The sequence below is a fragment of the Dasypus novemcinctus genome, chromosome X, assembly GCF_030445035.2.
Source record: "Dasypus novemcinctus isolate mDasNov1 chromosome X, mDasNov1.1.hap2, whole genome shotgun sequence".
Classification (NCBI taxonomy): Eukaryota; Metazoa; Chordata; class Mammalia; order Cingulata; family Dasypodidae; genus Dasypus; species Dasypus novemcinctus.
This window is the reverse complement of record NC_080704.1, coordinates 170,525,373-170,543,440: the sequence shown is the minus strand read 5'-3', so window position 1 is coordinate 170,543,440 and position 18,068 is coordinate 170,525,373. Positions and strand designations below refer to the sequence as shown.

Sequence of the window (18,068 nt, the reverse complement as noted above, 5' to 3'; positions counted from 1 at the left end):
CCAGAGGTGGAGTGGACATCACCTTCCCCGGGTACACAGAATGGAGGAATAAAATATGGATTAGAGTAGCCTTACTGATATTCTACTTTAAAGGTATTGCGAGTAGTAATAGAAGAAATTGTAGTATTGAGATGGAGAAAGTGGCCATAGTAGTTTAAAAGGGAAGGGAGAGGGAAGAAGAGATGTGATGTGGGGATATTTTTGGGATTTTGAGTTGTCCTAAATGATATTGTAAGGTCAGATGCTGAACTTCATATATCCTGCCATAACCCACTGAATATACTCGGGGAGAGTGTGAATGACAGGGTAAATATTATCTATGTGGTGCAGCAGTGCTCCAAAATGTGTTCACCGAGTGCGATGAGTGTGCCACAATGATGGAGGAGGTTGTTGGTGTGGGAGGAGTGGGTTGGGGGGGTATACAAGAATCTCTTATATTTTTTAATGTAACTTTTTTTTATGTATATATCTTCAAAAAATACAATTTACAAAAATGATGGGGTGAGGTTGGTGGGGAGTGGTGTATATAGAAACCTCATGTTTTTTATGTTTTCTTATGATTTTTAATATAACATTCTTTGTGATGTATTAACTTTAATTAAAAAGTGTAAAAAAAATAAAAGACATGACAAAGGACAGAGTTGAAGGATTTTTGATGTAGGAGTTTTGATTTTGGAGTTTGATGCTGAAGCCGTATGCTGGAGTCCCAGGAAGTAAGTTCACAGGGTAGAGAAGCCAGCCCCCAGAAGTGAGGAACCTGAGACTAGGAAGAAGCAAGCACTGGGAAGAAAGGAACCTTGAACTCAGAGAGAAGCAAGACCCTGCAAGAGAGGAAATCAGGAAGCCTGAACCCTCACAGACGTCAGCAGCCATCTTGCTCCAACACATGAAAATAGACTTTGGTGAGGGAAGAAACTTATGCTTATGGCCTGGTATCTGTAAGCTCCTACTCCAAGGAAATAACCTTTATAAAAACCAACCAATTTTTGGTATTTTGCATTAGCATCACTTTGGCTTGCTAATAAAGCTGATTATATTGAACCTCTGGAAAATATAAGACAATTCTAGAGTAGATACAGAGGAACAAAGATAAGAAAAACAGCTGAGTTTTCATCAGAAATTATGCAAGTTAGAAGACAATAGAGTGACACCTTTAAAGTACTGGAAAAAGTAAACTTGTTAACCCATAATTCTATACTCAGTGAAAATATATTTCACTCATGACTTTTGACAAACTAAAACTGAGAGTATCATTGTCAACTGATATGAACTAGAAGAAGCATTAAAGGAAGTGCTTAAGGCAGAAAGAATATGATACAATATAAAGGAAGTGCTTAAGGCAGAAAGAATATGATACAATTTGGATCTACACAAAGAAATGAAGATATCCAAAAATGAATATAAGAAAGGTAAATATAAAAGATTTAGAATTTAATATTTAGAATTTGTAATTGCTTTATAAGAAAATTGACTATACAAAGCAAAAATGGTAGCAATATATTGTGGGATTATAGCATATATGCAAATAAACATATGACAACAATAGAAAAGGAAGAGGGAAGGATTAGAATCAGTATAAAGTTCTTACACTGTAGATACAATAGCATATTAGTTGAAGGTAAACTATGATAAAGATCCAAATTGTACAGTTTAGGGCAACCACCATATTTTCTAAATAGGTATAAATAATTATTATAAAAGAATTTTTAGATTTTGGTGTGTGTTTTATGTAGTTATTTCAATGAATACTATGTGAAAGCCCCAGTACTCATGCCTAATCTTTCTCTTCATCCCCAGAGTTAATCACTATATTGAAGTCTGTGTGTATCTTTCCAATGTATGCTTTTATACCTTTCATCACATACATATATACCCATGAACAACCCTACTAGAGCTCTGTGTTTCAAATTTTTGGAGTCATATAATATTGTAGGTATCCATCTTTTAATATCATGTTTATTGATGGATAATTTAAAGACAGAAAGATCACCCTTTTTTGTGTATAGTATTATGAGTTTTGATCAGCACATATAAACATAATCAAGATATAGAACATTTCCATTATGCCCAAAAGTCATGATTGTGCCCCCCCCCATTCATAGCCAACTTCTCAATCCCTACCATCACTGATCTTTCTGTTCCTATCTATTTTCCTTTTCCAGAATGTCATACAAATGGAGCTATACAGTAAGCAGCCTGTTGAGTATGGGTTCATGCAGTTAGTATAACACATTTTTATATGACCACATTTTCATTTCTCTTGGGTATGTACTAAGGAATGGAAGTGCTAGGTTATCTAGTAAGTGAATGTTTAACTTTATAAGAAAATGCCTATGAGTCTTCTAAATTGCCTATGATGTTTTTGTGTTGTTGATGATACAATCCCTTTGCAATTATCAAATGTCCCTCATTATCTCTAACAATTTCTCTTGTCTCACAGTCTACTTTGACTATTATCACAACCTCTCCAGATTTCTTATGCTAAGTTTTGGGATGATAGGACATTTATATAAAACTGTTTATGTTTTTATTTTTAAAATATGTTTCTTGTAAACACCATATAGTTCAGTCTCTCTCTTTTTTATCCTAGTCTGAAATCCTCTGCCTATCATGTAGCTTAGTTGTTTTTACATTTACTATAATGATTGTTAAGTTTGGTCTTGTCTATCATCTTTATATTTGTTTTCTGTATTTCTATTTATTCTGTATATCTCTGTTCCTCCATTGCTGCTTTATTTTAAGTGAATCTATTATTTTTAGTATACTATGTTATTTGTTTTTATTACATTTTTAGATATATCTCTTTGAATTATTTTTTAGTGATTGCTATGGAGAAAATGTGTATCTGCAATTAATCATAATCAACATTCCAATATTATGTTACTTAATAGAATAATTCACCAAATTAGCATGATAAAGAAAAAATAAAAGAAACATGTGATTATTTCCCTAGATGGAGAAAAAACATTTCAAAAAATTCAGCAGCCATAGGGAAAGAAAATACTTAAAAGCTTAAAACAAAGATGTGATATTATAAAAAAACACTTATATACCTATTTTTTGCATTTTTATTAATTCTTTTAATTTTTTTTAAAGATACATAGATCACAAATAATGTTACATTGAAAAATATAAGAGGTTCCCATATACCCCACACCCCACCCCACACCCACTCCTCCCACCTCAACAACCTCTTTCATCATTGTGGCACATTCATTGCATTTAGTGAATACATTTTGGAGCACTGCTGTACCTCATGGATTATAGTTCACATTGTAGTTTACACTCTCACCCAGTCCATTCAGTGGATTATATACCCTGCCATAATCCACTTACATTCCTTTTGTGAGATTTACCTATTATCATTTTGTCCCATTCATTGCTTTATCATTTTATCATTTGTTCTCTCTCTCTGTCCGTTTCATGTTTACAAAGAAAAAGAACATTATCTTCAATTGCCATAATCTTTATCAATCTCAAGTATCATTAATGAATATATAAAATAAATAGATTCATTTCACCTATTTCAATTTTGTCAATTCATCATATAATGAAAGCCCTTAATAACACTCCTTTTTGCCAGGATCTATTCCATAGAGGATTCAGTGTGGGAAAACACAGTATGTACCTTTACATGTGTGGTGGTTTGATATTATTTATGAACTTCAAAAAGAGATACAAATTATGTTTGTAAACTGGTCTGTTCCTCTGGGCTGATATCCTTTGGTTTTATTAGATGCAGCTGAGATACATTTGATTAAATAATGTTAAAATTAGGGCATTGATTTTACTGTGTCATTAGGGTGACTCAGTTTGAGTCCCCACCCCCTTGGTGGGCTAATGGACACTCACACAGAAGTAGATACACAGAAGCAGATACATGAGAAAAGGAAGGTAGCTCCATAGACACAGAAAAGGATCCTGCAACCCCAGGAAGAGAGATGAGCCATTCACCTGATAGACTACAGCTGACCTTGTGAAGAGACCAGAGCAGCTGAGCCCAGAAAGAAATGAGCACTCCAGCTACAGCTAAGATCAGAAGAAGCTGGACACACGGTGCCTTAAGAGGAAAGAGGAAGACTGAACCCTCACTCACATCATCTCCCATCCTGTTTCAACAAGTGGTGACAGACTTTGGTGAGAAAAGCAAACTTGAGTTGGAATCTTTAGCACCTTGTAACTGTAAGCTCTTAGCCCAAATAAATACTCTTTATAAAATACAACAGATTTCTGGTACCTTTCATTAAAACCCCTTTGGCTGACTAATAAACTTGTCACATCTCCAATTCTCCTTCAATCTGTAACAATCCCAGAGCCTTTCTTTTACTTTCATGATATTAACTTTTTTTTAAAAAAAAGTGGAATAGTAGATTTTTCTGATGATTCCTCATGTTTATATTCAGGTTATACACACACAATTGGAATACTACATAAACAATGTTGGGTCCATTTCAGAGTATTACATTTGGAAGTAAATTTTTATGATATAGGCAAGATCTGGTGTCTTCAATGCCTACTTATTATTTTATTCCCATAAAAATATTTAGCAATCAATTAGAACACACCTTAGAGAACATTCAAGTATCCTGTTCTCCATGAAACTTGTAGGACTAAATTTAACATTTATTATAATTATCTATACTGATTTTTACTTTATTTTATTTTTTATTGTCTGTTTTTTAAAGATACATAGATCACGAAAAAAAGGCTACATTGAAAAATGTAAGAGATTCTCACTTATCCCCCCGCTTCCCTGCACTTTTCCCACATCAACGTCTTTTGTCCTTATGGCACATTCATTGCATTTGGTGAATACATTTTGGAGCACTGCTGCACTGCATGGATTATAGTTTACATTGCAGTTTACACTCTCCCCCAGTACATTCAGTGGGTTATGGCAGGGTATATAATGTCCATCATCTGTCCTTGCAATATCATTTAGGACAACTCCAAGTCCCAAAAATGCCCCCACATATCATCTCTTCTTCCCTATCCCTGCCTGCAGAAACTACCATTGCCACTTTGTCCATATAAATGCTACAATTTCTTCCATTACAAGTCACAGTAGTTCTATAGTAGAATACCAGTAAGTTCACACTAACCCATATTTTATTCCTCCATCCTGTGGACCCTGGGTTGGTGATGTCCACTCCACCTCTATACAAAGAAGGAGCTTAGATCCCACATGGTTGATGGATAAGATTCTCCTGCTTGGAGTTGTAGGTACTCTTGGTTCCCTGGTGTGTTGGCTGACCATTTTCACCTACCTGTTAGTTGGCCTGTGTAAGTCCAACAAACCAGAGAGCACGAGTTGCAAATCTGCAGAGCCTCAGGGTCCAGCTGGCACATAGCCAGCCAAAGGATTAAAGTTTCCTGGGTATATACCAACCTCAGCACCAACCACAGGTACAATAAAAGTGACCGAAGATACATATGTAGGAAGGTCACATCTGAGTCCAACTCCATCATACTCAGGGACACAAATTCCAAACTAGGGCCCACTGATAAGGCACTGAACTCCAGAACCATCTGCCATGACTGTAGAACCTATGTGTCTCTGTAGCTCTTAGAAGCACCAGTACCTAGTGTTGTATTTACTTTGGCTGTCTCTGGGATCCTGCTGAGGCATGCCTAAGTGTGACCCCTCTGATGAACTCCTGAATCTTTTTTTTTTTTTAATTTTTTTTATTTTTTATTGACTTTGTAATAATATTACATTAAAAATATATATGTGAGGTCCCATTCAACCCCACCCCCCCACCCCCCCTCTCCCCCCCCCCCAACAACACTCGTTCCCATCATCATGACACATCCATTGGATTTGGTAAGTACATCTTTGGGCACCTCTGCACCTCATATACATTGGTTCACATCATGGCCCATACTCTCCTCTATTCCATCATGTAGGCCCTGTGAGGATTTACAATGTCCGGTGATTACCTCTGAAGCACCATCCAGGGCAGCTCCATGTCCCGAAGACGCCTCCACCTCTCATCTCTTCCTGCCTTTCCCCATACCCTTTGTCCATTATGTCCACTTTTCCCAATCCAATGCTGAATCTTTTTTGAAGACACTTGCTATATAAACTCAATTGACTTTACCATTTCCCACTTTTATTCAATGTCCTTTTCTAGTTGCATCACCAGTTAGTGATTAGTAGTAATCCCTCAGCACCAGTGAGGCTCATCCCTGGGAATCATGTCCCATGCCGGGAGGAAGGAATTGCACTTACACGCGGAGTTTGGCTTAGAGGTTGGCCACATTTGAACAACATGGAGGCCCTCAGAAGGTAACTCTTATGCACCCTTCAGCTCTAGGCCTTGTTAAAATTTCAGGCACACAGGTTCATAAGCATAGTCATCAGTATCAAGGGCTCATCACTGGAGCATTCTTCTTCACGGGTCTTTGCCTTTGCACTTGGGGGATTGTTGCTGTACCATTGGGAATGTGACAGAGGTCCCCTGGCTAGGAACTCAGCACCCTTAGTTGTCATCTGTAATTCTAACTTCTATGAAAATACCCAACGTTTTTTGAACATTTTTATGTACTGTATATACATGCCCTGGAGAACTTCCTCCCAACCATGTGTCCCCATCAATAACACCAAACACCAGTGTTGCTCCTCTGCCATAATTGAATCCCTCTGTGGTCCAAAACTTCTTCAAAACTGAAGCCTATTATATTGCCAAATTCACTTAATAGGAAAATGAAACTGTAGTGATAGGTTTAAAGATTAAAAATAGAATACATACTAATCTAGAAACACTAAAATAAAGTAAAAATAAATTGGATTATTTAAAAATTTAAAATATAGAACTTTTTTTTTGATGTTTTGCCTTTCACCACTGTAATAGGTGTTGCCCTATATGTTTAGTGGCAAGGCAATTTCTTTCATTTCTTTCTCAGCATCTATAGCCTATATATATATATTTTTTTATTTTGTCTTCAAAAAACTTTTAGATCACAGTAATGTCACATATACAATATAGGGGACTCCTATATGTCAAACATCAAACCCTTTTCCCCTTTCCCCAGCAAATTTTTTACACATTCTTGTTATATTTGCTGAAGCTGATGTACAGATATTGAAACATATCTACCAAACATGGTTCCATTTTGGCTTACATTGTGGTTTATATTTTAGATTGTGCAATTCTGTAAAATTTTAATTACATTATGATTTATATTTTAGTCTATAGACTTTTATACATTTTTGGTGAGATTTAAAATGTCCTATATCCATCATTGCACAACTTATTGGAATACTCCCACTGACCCCCAGTTACCCTGCTTCCATCTGTTGTCTTCCTCTCTCCCCCTCCCCTCATGGCCCACATTGACAACTAATCTTCACTACTTGAAGGACCAGATTCACAGACACTTGCAACAATGCTGAGGGTTTGACATACTAGACTGTCCTCCCCCATTGGGAGCCACCAATTCCCTTGAGAGACACAAGTTCCTCTATTTCAGAACATGAGGCCACCCCAAGATATGGGTACACTTTCCCACTCATTGTATGGGTATCCACCCAATGATACAACACACTATGACAAAATGAGCACTCACACACTCCCTAGAAGCTTGCCTCTGTTCCAACTGACCCCCTTAAGCACCTTAAACACATAATCCTTCCTTATTATATTTTCTAAAGAGTTTTCTAAACATTATAGTTTCAACCACATACCCGACAATCTCCCATGTTCAACTGCTCCCCCCAGCTCTCCCCCCATTTCCTTGGACCATCTGACCCATCCTCCCAACCCTAGTCCCCTCAAGTCTGCAAAGCCCTACCCAAAGGCATCCCTATACCCCCATCTTATCCCTTCCCTGTACAAATACTTATCTCCACTTTATCATAGATTTCACCCATGTCGGTGTCAGCTCACAACCTTGCTCTCCCTGCAATTTCCTAGAAGCTTATCATCCAGTCTCGAGCTCTCTGAGACAGCTGGGATTGCTTATTTCATATCAGAGAGGTCATGTAGTATTTGTCCTTCAATACCTGGCTTGCTTCACTCAACATATGGTCCTCAAGATTCACCCTTGTTATCACATGTGTTTGCAATATATTGCTTCTTATAGCTGAGTAGTATTCCATTGTATGTATATTCCACATTTTATTTATCCATTCATCTGCTGATGGGCATTTGGGTTGATGGGCGTTCCAACTTTTGGCAAAAGTGAATAATGCCGCTATGAACATTTGTGTGCATATATCTGTTTGCATCTTGTTTTCAGTTCTTCTGGGTATATACCAGCAGTGGGATTGCTGGGTCACATGGCAAATCTATAGCTAGTTTTTTGAGAAACTGCCAAACTGTCCTCCAGAATTGCTAGATTCTTCAGCATTCCCACCAGTAGTGGATGAATGTTCCCATTCCTCTACATCCTCTCCAACACTTGTAGTCTTTTGCTTTTTAATAGCTGCCAGTCTAATGGGAGTAAGATGGTATCTCATTGTAGTTTTTATTTGAAATTCCCATTAGCTAGCTATTTTGAGATTTTTTTCATGTGCCTTTTAGCCATTTGTATTTCTTCTTTGGAGAATCGTCCATTGAAAACACTTGCCCATTTTTTAAATGGGTTGTTTGTCTTTTTACTTTTGAGATATAGGAGCTCTTTATACATGCAGGATATTAGTCTCCTATCAAATAATTGGTTACCAAATATTTTCTCCCATAGGATAGGCTGTCTTTTCACTTTCTTGACAAACTCCTTTTAAGTGAAAAAGGCTTTAATTTTGGGGAGGTTCCATTTATCTATTTGTTCTTTTGCTGCTTGTGCTTTGGATGTGAATTTCCTGAAGATATTTCCTATTATAAAAACCTGTAGATGCTTCCCTACATAGTTTTCCAAGGTCCCAATGGTCTTGGCTCTTATATTTAGGTCTTTTATCCATCTGAAACTGATTTTTGTATAATATGTGAGAAGGCGTGGGACGGTAATCATTTTTCATTCTTTTACATATGGATATCCAAATCTCTAGGCACTATTTGATGAAGAGGCCATTCTGTCCTAGTTGAGTGGGCTTGATGACCTTGTCAAATATCAGGCGACAATATATATGAGAATCAATATCAGAGCTCTCAATTCAGTTCCATTAGTCAGCATATCTGTCCTTGGGCCATTACCATGCCATTTTCACTACTGTAGCTTTGTAGTATGTTTAAATTCAGGTAGTGTGATTCCTCCAATTTCATTTTTCCTTTTCAATACATCTTTGACTATTTGGGGCCTCCTTCCTTTCCAAATAAATCTCATAGTTAGTTTTTCTGGTTCATTAAAAAATGCTGTGTTGATTTATTTTGGGATTGTGTTGAATCTGTAGATCAGTTTTGGTAGGGTAGACATCTTAATGATATTTTGTCTTCTTATCCATGAACAGAGAATATTCTTCCATTTATTTAAGTCTTCTCTGATTTCCATGAAAAGTGTGTAATTTTCTGTGTATAAATCTTTTAGTTCTTTAGTTAAATTTATTCCTAGGTATTTGATTTTTTATTTACTATTGTAAATGATATTTCTTGATTTCCTCCTCAGATTGCTCATTATTGGTGTAGAGAAATCCTACTAATTGTTGCTCATTGATCTTATAACCTGCGACAATACTAAACTTATTTATATTTTCTAGAAGCTTTGTTGTAGACATAGTGGGCTTTCTATGTATAGGATCATGTTGGTTACAAATACTGAGATTTTCAATTCTTCCTTTCCAATTTGGATGCCTTTAATTTTTAATATTTTTTAAATTTATTTTTCTCTTTTTTTAAAATGTTATATTCAGAAACTATGAGTTCCCCATATACCCCCCAGGTCCCTCACCCCACTCCTCCCACATCAACAACCTCTTTCATCATTGTGAGACATTCATTGCACTTGGTGAATACATTTTGGAGCATTGCTGCCACACATGGATAATGATTTACATTGTAGTTTACACTCTCCCCTATTCCACACATTGGGCCATGACAGGACACACAATGTCCAGCATCTGTCCCTACAGTACCACCCAGGACAACCCCAAGTCCTGAAAATGCCGCCACATTATATCTCTTCTTCCCTTCCCTTTCCTTTAGCAGCTACTATGTCTACATTCTTCACATCAATGCTACCATTTCTTCCATTACTAATAATGATATTTCAATGGTAGAATATCAGTAAGTCCACTCTAGTCCATATTCTATTCCTCCATCCTGTGAAATCTGGGGTGGTTATGTCCATGTCCCCTCTACATCAAGAGGGGTCATAGATTCCACATGGATGAGGGATGCAATTCTCCTGCTTGAAGCTGTAGGCACTCTTGGCTCCCTGGTGTGGTGGTTGACCTTCTTCACCTCCCTATTAGCTGCTCCAATAAACCAGAGGGTAGGAGTTGCCAGTCTGCTGAGGTTCAGGGCCTAGCTGTCACATGGACAGTCCAAAGATTCAGGTCTCCTGAGTATACACCAACCCGAGTGCCAACCACACGTCCAGCAAAAGTGACAGAAGAGGCATATGTAGAAAGGCCACATCTGAGTCCAACTCCATCACACTCAGGGTCACAAACTCCAAAGTAGGGCCAACTGACATGTCACATATGTAAAAGAATGAAAGAGGATTACCAAATCACTCCTTATACAAAAATCAACTAGAATGCCTTTTATAGCTTGTTCTTGCCTCAGTGCTCAAGCAAGTACTTCTAACACAATGCGAAATAGAAGGGATGATCATGGGCATCCTAGTCTTGTTCCTCATCTTAGAGGGAATGACCTTAGGATTTCACCATTGTAAATGATGTTAGCTGTGGGTTTTACAAAAATACCCTTTATCATGTTCCGAAAGCTTCCTTCTATTCCTATCTTTTGCAGTGTTTTTATCAAGAAAGTGTGCTGTATTTTTTTTTTTTTTGGAGGTGGAAAGAGCAACTTTATTTTTTTTTTTCAAATTCTACTCAATTTATTCATTTTTTAAAATATATTACATTCAAAAATATGAGGTCCCCATTCACCCCCACTGCCCCCACCCCACCACTCCCCCCACAGTAACACTCTCCCCCATCACCATGACACATCCATTGCATCTGGTGAGTACATCTCCAGGCATCGCTGCACCCCATGTCCCATGTTCCACACCATAGCCCACACTCTCCCACATTCCATCCAGTGGGCCATGGGAGGACATACAACATCCAGCAATTGTCCCTTGAGCACCACCCAGGACAAATCCAAGTCCCGAGAATGTCTCCACATCTCATCTCTTTCTCCCATTCCCCGCACCCAGCAGCCACCATGGCCACTTTATCCACACTAATGCCACATTTTAAAAATATGGAAAGCTTCACGAATTTGCATGTCATTCTTGCGCAGGGGCCATGCTAATCTTCTCCATATCATTCCAATTTTAGTATATATGCTGCCAAAGCGAGCACAATGTGCTGTATTTTATCCAATGCTTTTTCTGCATCTATAGATATGATCATGTGTTTTTTACCCCTTCAATCTGTTTCTGTGGTGTATTACATTAAATGATTTTCTTTTGTTCAACCATCCTTGTATACCAGGAATGTAACCCAGTTGGTCATGGTGTATAATTCATTTAATGTGTTTTGAATACCATTAGCAAACATTTTGTTGAGGAATTTCACTTCTAGGTTCACTAGAGAGATTGGTCTGTAATTTTCCTTTCTTGTGATGTCTTTGTTTGGCTTTGGTATTAGGGTAATGTTGGCATCATAAAATGAATTAGGCAATGTTCCTTCTATTTTGAATTTTGGAAAATTTTAAGCAAGATTGGTGTTAGTTCTTTCCAGAATGTTTGGTAAAATTCACCTGTGAAACCATCTGGCCCAGGGCTCTTCTTATTTGGGAGGTTTTTTTTAGGGACTGATTCTATCTCTTTACTTGTGATTGGTTTGTTGAGATCATCGATTTCTTCTTTCATCAATGTAGGCTGCTTATGTGTTTCTAGAAATTTGTCCATTTCCTCTAAATTTTCCCTCTTTTTGGAATATAGTTTTTCAAAATATCCTCTTGTGAGTCTTCATTCCAGTGGGGTCAGTGGTGATATGCCCTTTCTCATTTCTTTTTTCTTGTGTGTGTGTATTTGCATCTTCTCCTTTTCTTCATTAGTCTAGCTAAGGCTTTGTCAATTTTATTGATTTTCTCAAAGAAACAACTCTTTGTTTTGTTTATTTTTATAGTCTTTTCTTATTTTCTAATTCATTTGGTTCTGCTCTGACCTTTGATATTTCTTTCTTTATTCTTCCTTTGGAGTTAGTTTGTTGTTTTTTTTTTACTAATTCCTCCAAGTGTGCAGTTAACATTCAATTTTAGCTCTCTTCTCTTTTGATGTATGAACATGGCTATGAATTTCAATCTCAATACAGCTTTTCCTGCATCCCATAACTTTTGATACATGGAGCTATCATTTTCATTACTTTCAAGATAGTTACTGATTTCTTTTGATATTTCCTCCTTGATCCACTGTTTGTCTAAGAATGTGTTGTTTAACTTCCATATCTTGGTGCCAAGTCTGGATCTCTGACCCTTGAAGATTTCCAGCTTCATTCCAATGTAGTCAGAGAAATTATTTGTATGTCTTCAATCTTTCTGAATTCATTGAGACTTTCTCTATGGCCTAGCATGTGGTCTATCATGGAGAATCATCCATGCATGCTTGGGAAGAATGTATATCCACTGTATTTGGGTGTAATGATCTGTATATGTCTATTAGGTCTGGTTCCTCTAATATACTGTTCAAAGACTTTGTTTCTTTATTGATCCTCTGTTGAGATGTTCTGTCCAATGGAGATAGTGATTTATTAAAGTTCCCCACTATAATCGTAGAGACTTCTATTCCGTCACTTTGTTCTTCCAGTGTTTGCCTCACATAATTGGAGGCACTGTGGTTAGCAGCATAAATGTTAATGATTATTCATTCTTCTTCAAATATTATCCCTTTCACTAATATGTAGTGTCCATCTTTGACTCTCACAAAAGTTTTGCATTTAAAGTCTCTTTTGTCTGATATTAATTTAGCTACTTCTGCCCTTTTTGATTATTGTTTGCCTGTAAGATTTTTTCCCAGCTCTTCACTTTCAAGCTCCTTGAATCTCTGGGTCTAAGATGTGTTTCCTATAGACAGCATATAGCTGGTATTTTCTTATCCATTCTTCCAATCTGTATCTTTTAACAGGTGAGTTTAATCCATTTACATTTAGTGCTATTACTTTCAAGTGGCTATTACTTAAATTAGCCATATTTTCTTTGGATTTGTGTTTTGTCATATGTCATTTTTTCCTTAATCTTTTTGTCTTTTTAGTTGTTCTTACACTCTCCTCCACATATGTCTCTCCTGGTTTTTCCTTTCCTCCTGCAGACCTCCCTATAGTATTTCTTGAAGGTCAGCTTTCTTGTTGGCATACTCTCTTAGTTTCTTTTTATCTGTGGATATTTTGAACTCTCCATCATTTTTTTTTTTGCTGGATAGAATATTCTTGGTTGAATTTTTTTTTCTTTTAGTACCTTGACTATGTAATACCACTGTCTTCTTGCCTCCATGGTTTCAGATGAGAAATCAGCACTTAATCTTATTGCAGCTTCCTTGTATGTGATGGTTCTCCTTTTTCTTGCTGCTTTCAGTATTTTCTCTTGGTCTTCAGCACTGGAAAATTTGACATGTATACGTGTTGGAGTAAGCCTGTTGGGATTTATGTTGTTTAGGGTGCATTTTGCTTCCCAGACATGTACATCCATCTCCCTCAATAGGTTTGGGAAGTTTTCAGCCATTATTTCTTCCAACACCCCTTCTGTTCCCTTTCCCTTCTCTTCTCCTTCTGGGATGCTTATAATGTGTATGTTTGTGCATTTTGAGTTGTCATTCAGGTCCTTAATTCCCTGCTGGATTTTTTTCTATCTTTTTATCAATCAAATCTAATATCTATCTGTTTGATTTCATATGTACTATCTTCCACATCACTAATTCTTTCCTCTGCCTCTTCAAATCTGCTGTTATTTGATGAGAGTGCATTTTTGATTTCTGGATTGTGCTGCTCATCACCATCATATCCATTATTTTTGGGGGTATGGTTACAATTTCTTCTGTATGCTCTCCAAGTGTTTTCTTAATATCCTTAATCTCTTCTTTCACTTCATTAAATTTGTCCATGATATATGTTTTGAGAGCTTTGATTAGTTGTTTGATGTTCTGTTCCTCTTCTTGGTTTTTAGTTTGTTCATTGAATTGGGCCATGTTTTCCTCATTGCTGATATGGTTTGTAAATTTTTGTTACTATCTGGTCATCACTTCCTCTTCATATATTCCTTCCGTTGATTAGCTTATCTGTCTAGTCTCAGGGGTTGTTTAGTATTGTTTTTGTGTGCATGTTAAGACTTCTCTTTGATATTTTGTTCTTCTTATTCTGTTTCCTGGTTGTTGTCTAAATTCCCTTGAATGAAAATATTAGGACCAGGGAAAGCAAAAGGGGTAAAAAAAAAGAAAAACTATAAAACTATACTAGTAGTATTGATAGTAAATGTTAACCAAAGAACTCTGTGAGTTCGAGGATAATGGATATTAAACTCACATAATCTGCATAGAGTTATAACAGCAAAAATGTGAAGTACCTATAATGAGCTAGTAAACTGAATATGGGGAAGAATACAGTATGAATTAAAAGGCCCATATTGTCAGGATATTGGGAGAGAGAAAGGAAAGGAAAATAACATAAAGAGTGAATAAAAGATGGGAAACAGAATAGAGGTGTTAGAAATAAAAATTCAGAAAAATTGGGGGCTAAAAAAAGAGATGGGGAAAAATAAGAGAAACAATAAATGATGGCTGACAGAAAGATGTAAAGGAAATGGAATAGCATTGGTCACCAAAATCAGTACTTGTAGAAAAGAGGAAATTGAGGATGAAGAAGCACAGCAAATGAGAAACACTGCCTGCAGCACCTAATATAAAAAATGAAAAAAGGGAAAGAAAAAGAAAAGGAAAAAGAGAAAGAAAGCAAGGAAGCAAGAAAATAAAAGGGGCTGTGGAGGGATAAAGAGGAAGGAAATACAAGGAAACAAACCAACAAAAAAGACCAGATAAGGCCTCAAGCAAGGAATCCTCTTTACAATTGAATAAACTGCTTAGTAGTCTATCCTTCCTGCTTTCTCCCTTCCTCACATCACTATCTACCAGGGGAGCAGGAATGCTATGTGAGGACTCCCTTTGGAGATTCAAATGAGACCCTGGTGAACTAACTCACCACAGAAAATAATGACTCTTAGTTTCTTGAGAGAGAATACCCATACCTTGCAAGGAACCCTAAATATGCTATTGGAAACCTACAAATCCTATCCTACTGTCCCCCTCCCTTAGGTGTGCTACACAGGACTAGTTAATTTTCTGACTCCACCTTCTCCCAGACCAAGTTTCCCTATCCTAGGACATTTAGGTAAATCAGGCTTTCTCAGAAGATTCATCTCTTTTCTCTTCCTAGCCTCTCCGCAAGCCAGCTGGCATGCTACTCCGGGTCAAAAAAAGGGGGGACCAGAGAATTGAACCTGCACTCCTCAGTCACCTCTGCACCTCTCACCAAAACACTCCCACTCTTGGAGTTTGCCTGAGACCAGAGGGCTAGGGGAACACCAGAGTTTGGGTAGTGCTGTCTTGTGGGGAACACAGGCTTGGGAGAAAGCCAACTTGGGGTACTTGGGTTTGGGAAATGTGGGTTAAGGGGAATGTGGCGTTGGGGGAACACCAGGTTCAAGGAACACAGGTTCAGGATTGCATGTTTGGGGATCACAGGGCTTGGGAAAACCGCCATGCAACTGGTGGTGTTCCGGGAATCCTACAGCTATCAGCCCTAGGAGAAAAGTTTTGCCTTCCCATAGCTTCTGACTTTAGTGTCAGAAACTCAAACTTTTATCTTGAGCAAGCACTACTTTTGTTGTATTCTTTCCAGATTGATGTCCACATACCTCCTGCTTTGTAGGTTCCTAAAACTGCTTGCCCAGGCATGATTCTGTCCCCACTTTGCCATTTTTTTTGCAGGAGAGATGATGAGGGTGCACTCACTCTGACGCGATCTTCAGTACTGATTTTTTTTTTTTGTATTTGTTTGAAGATGCATAGATGACAAAAAATGTTACCTTAAAAAATAAAAAATGTTTTCACATACCCCACACCCCACCCCTCCCTCACTCCTCCCACATCAACAATCTCTTTTATCACTGTGGCACATTCATTGTATTTGGTGAATATGTTTTGGAGCACTGCTGCTCTACATGTATTGTAATTTACATTGTAGTTTACATTCTCCCCCAGTACATTCAGTGGGTTATGTCAGGATATATAATGATTTTTAATATGGTTGTTTTAAACTGATTATTTTCCATCTCCAGAATTTCCTTCACCTTTGCCAATCAGCAGTTAACGTTTCATTATAAGCAAGAGCCTTCACATATCCCCTGTTTGTTTTAAAATGTATTTATCTATTTATTCTTGCCATGTAACCATGGATTCATTTTTAATTGTTTTAATTCATTACTGTCAATTATTTTGATTTTCAAAGTTTCCTAATGTCAGTGAAGTCACAGATATTCTCAAGCAGCCATCTCCCATCCCTTACCTTTCCTCTCCTTTCCCCACTTGATTGTGAACAAGTGTTTGTAATTGTCCCACTCATGCTTGTTTACATGCAAATGCATATGTTTGCATGCAAGTATTCAGTATGGTACTATTTCTCAAGAGACCACAGGCAGCCAGCTGGGCCAGGCAGCCCCAGGTACTTGCCAAGGCACAAAGACTGCACACTGGCAGGGCTCGCTGCCCTTTGAGTGTATAAAAATCCAGCACCTAGATAGTGCAGGTTTCCCTCATCTCCGACACAAAGCAAGCTGTGTGTAGCAGCCATCCACTGACCCTGGCCTGAACAGTTGATTTCCTAGGCGACCAGTTTACAACTGGTCCTTCATTTCTGATATGAATTGGGCCAGGCAGAACTGCCATCCACCAGCCCTGACGTGAGCATTTGTCCTCCCTGGGGAACCAGCCATGATGGGATCTTTTCCCCTGCTCTTTTGGACCCTTTGTGCTGTGATAACTAAAAAAGTCAGTCATTTGCTGGGAATCTCTGTTGTGCCTGAGCCCATGATTCACCATATAGCAACCTGTTCCACAGACAGATTTGGCTAATGGAGTTTCCTTTATGCTCACTCCAGTATCCTTTAGGCAGTTCCCCATTATGTTTAAGCAATTCTTTACTTTATAGGACAGCAATATGTGTTCTAGGACCTTTTTGTTCTTTTGCTTGTTTCAGCCCTGAAACCACCTGTTTCTCCTAGGATCACATTCTCTTCTTAGTGATTAATGCTATACAGAAATCAAGATCTGAGGACTAGATGTTCTTATTGCTATTGGAGTGCCTTTGTTCCTAGGCTCTTTTAGCAGACAGCTTTAGGAGATCTATATATCTCTCTCTATATACATATCTATGCACAAACATATATAGATACATATAAACACAATGTATTTAAACAATGCTTATAAATTTAGGCATGCATATATGTACATATTTATGTGCATATGTGTGTATAGAGTAATTTTATAGTTGAAATGTTTACACCAATACATCCAATTCCAATCCATTCCCATTGACTCTTCCTTGTCTTCTCCTATATATTGTATTACTCTTTTCCACCGTGAAAATTTCGTTTCCCCAAATTGTCAACCAATTTCCTCATTTCCATCATCCTATAATAAATCTGAAACACTCTCAGAATTGCTTAATCTATAACACTACTAAAAACAAACCTTCTAAAACAAGTTCAGAATTTCTTCAGAATTCTCTTCAACCCCAAATTTGAGGGTATATAGTCATAGTTATTAAGTCAGTTGGAATGGTTCAGTTTTTCTACTCCAATTTAATTGCAGTAGGTGATTAATTTTAAATTCAATTTAGTTCTTTTTTTTTCAGTTAGTTTTCAGTTTTATTTCTCTCCATTTTTTGTTTATTTAATTTTCTTTTTTGAATTTATAGAAAATTAAAAAGATTCCAATTCTAAATGTATGCAAAAGAATATTGTGAAAATTAT

General features: G+C 37.3%; 1 non-coding gene across 1 annotated transcript; it reads right to left on the bottom strand.

The window, feature by feature from the left end:
* Window positions 1-11,303: 11,303 nt before the first annotated feature.
* Window positions 11,304-11,410, bottom strand: LOC111762701 (U6 spliceosomal RNA). The gene has a single exon (XR_002795746.1). It is a non-coding gene; the product is annotated as a U6 spliceosomal RNA (small nuclear RNA).
* Between the last annotated feature and the right edge of the window lie 6,658 nt (window positions 11,411-18,068).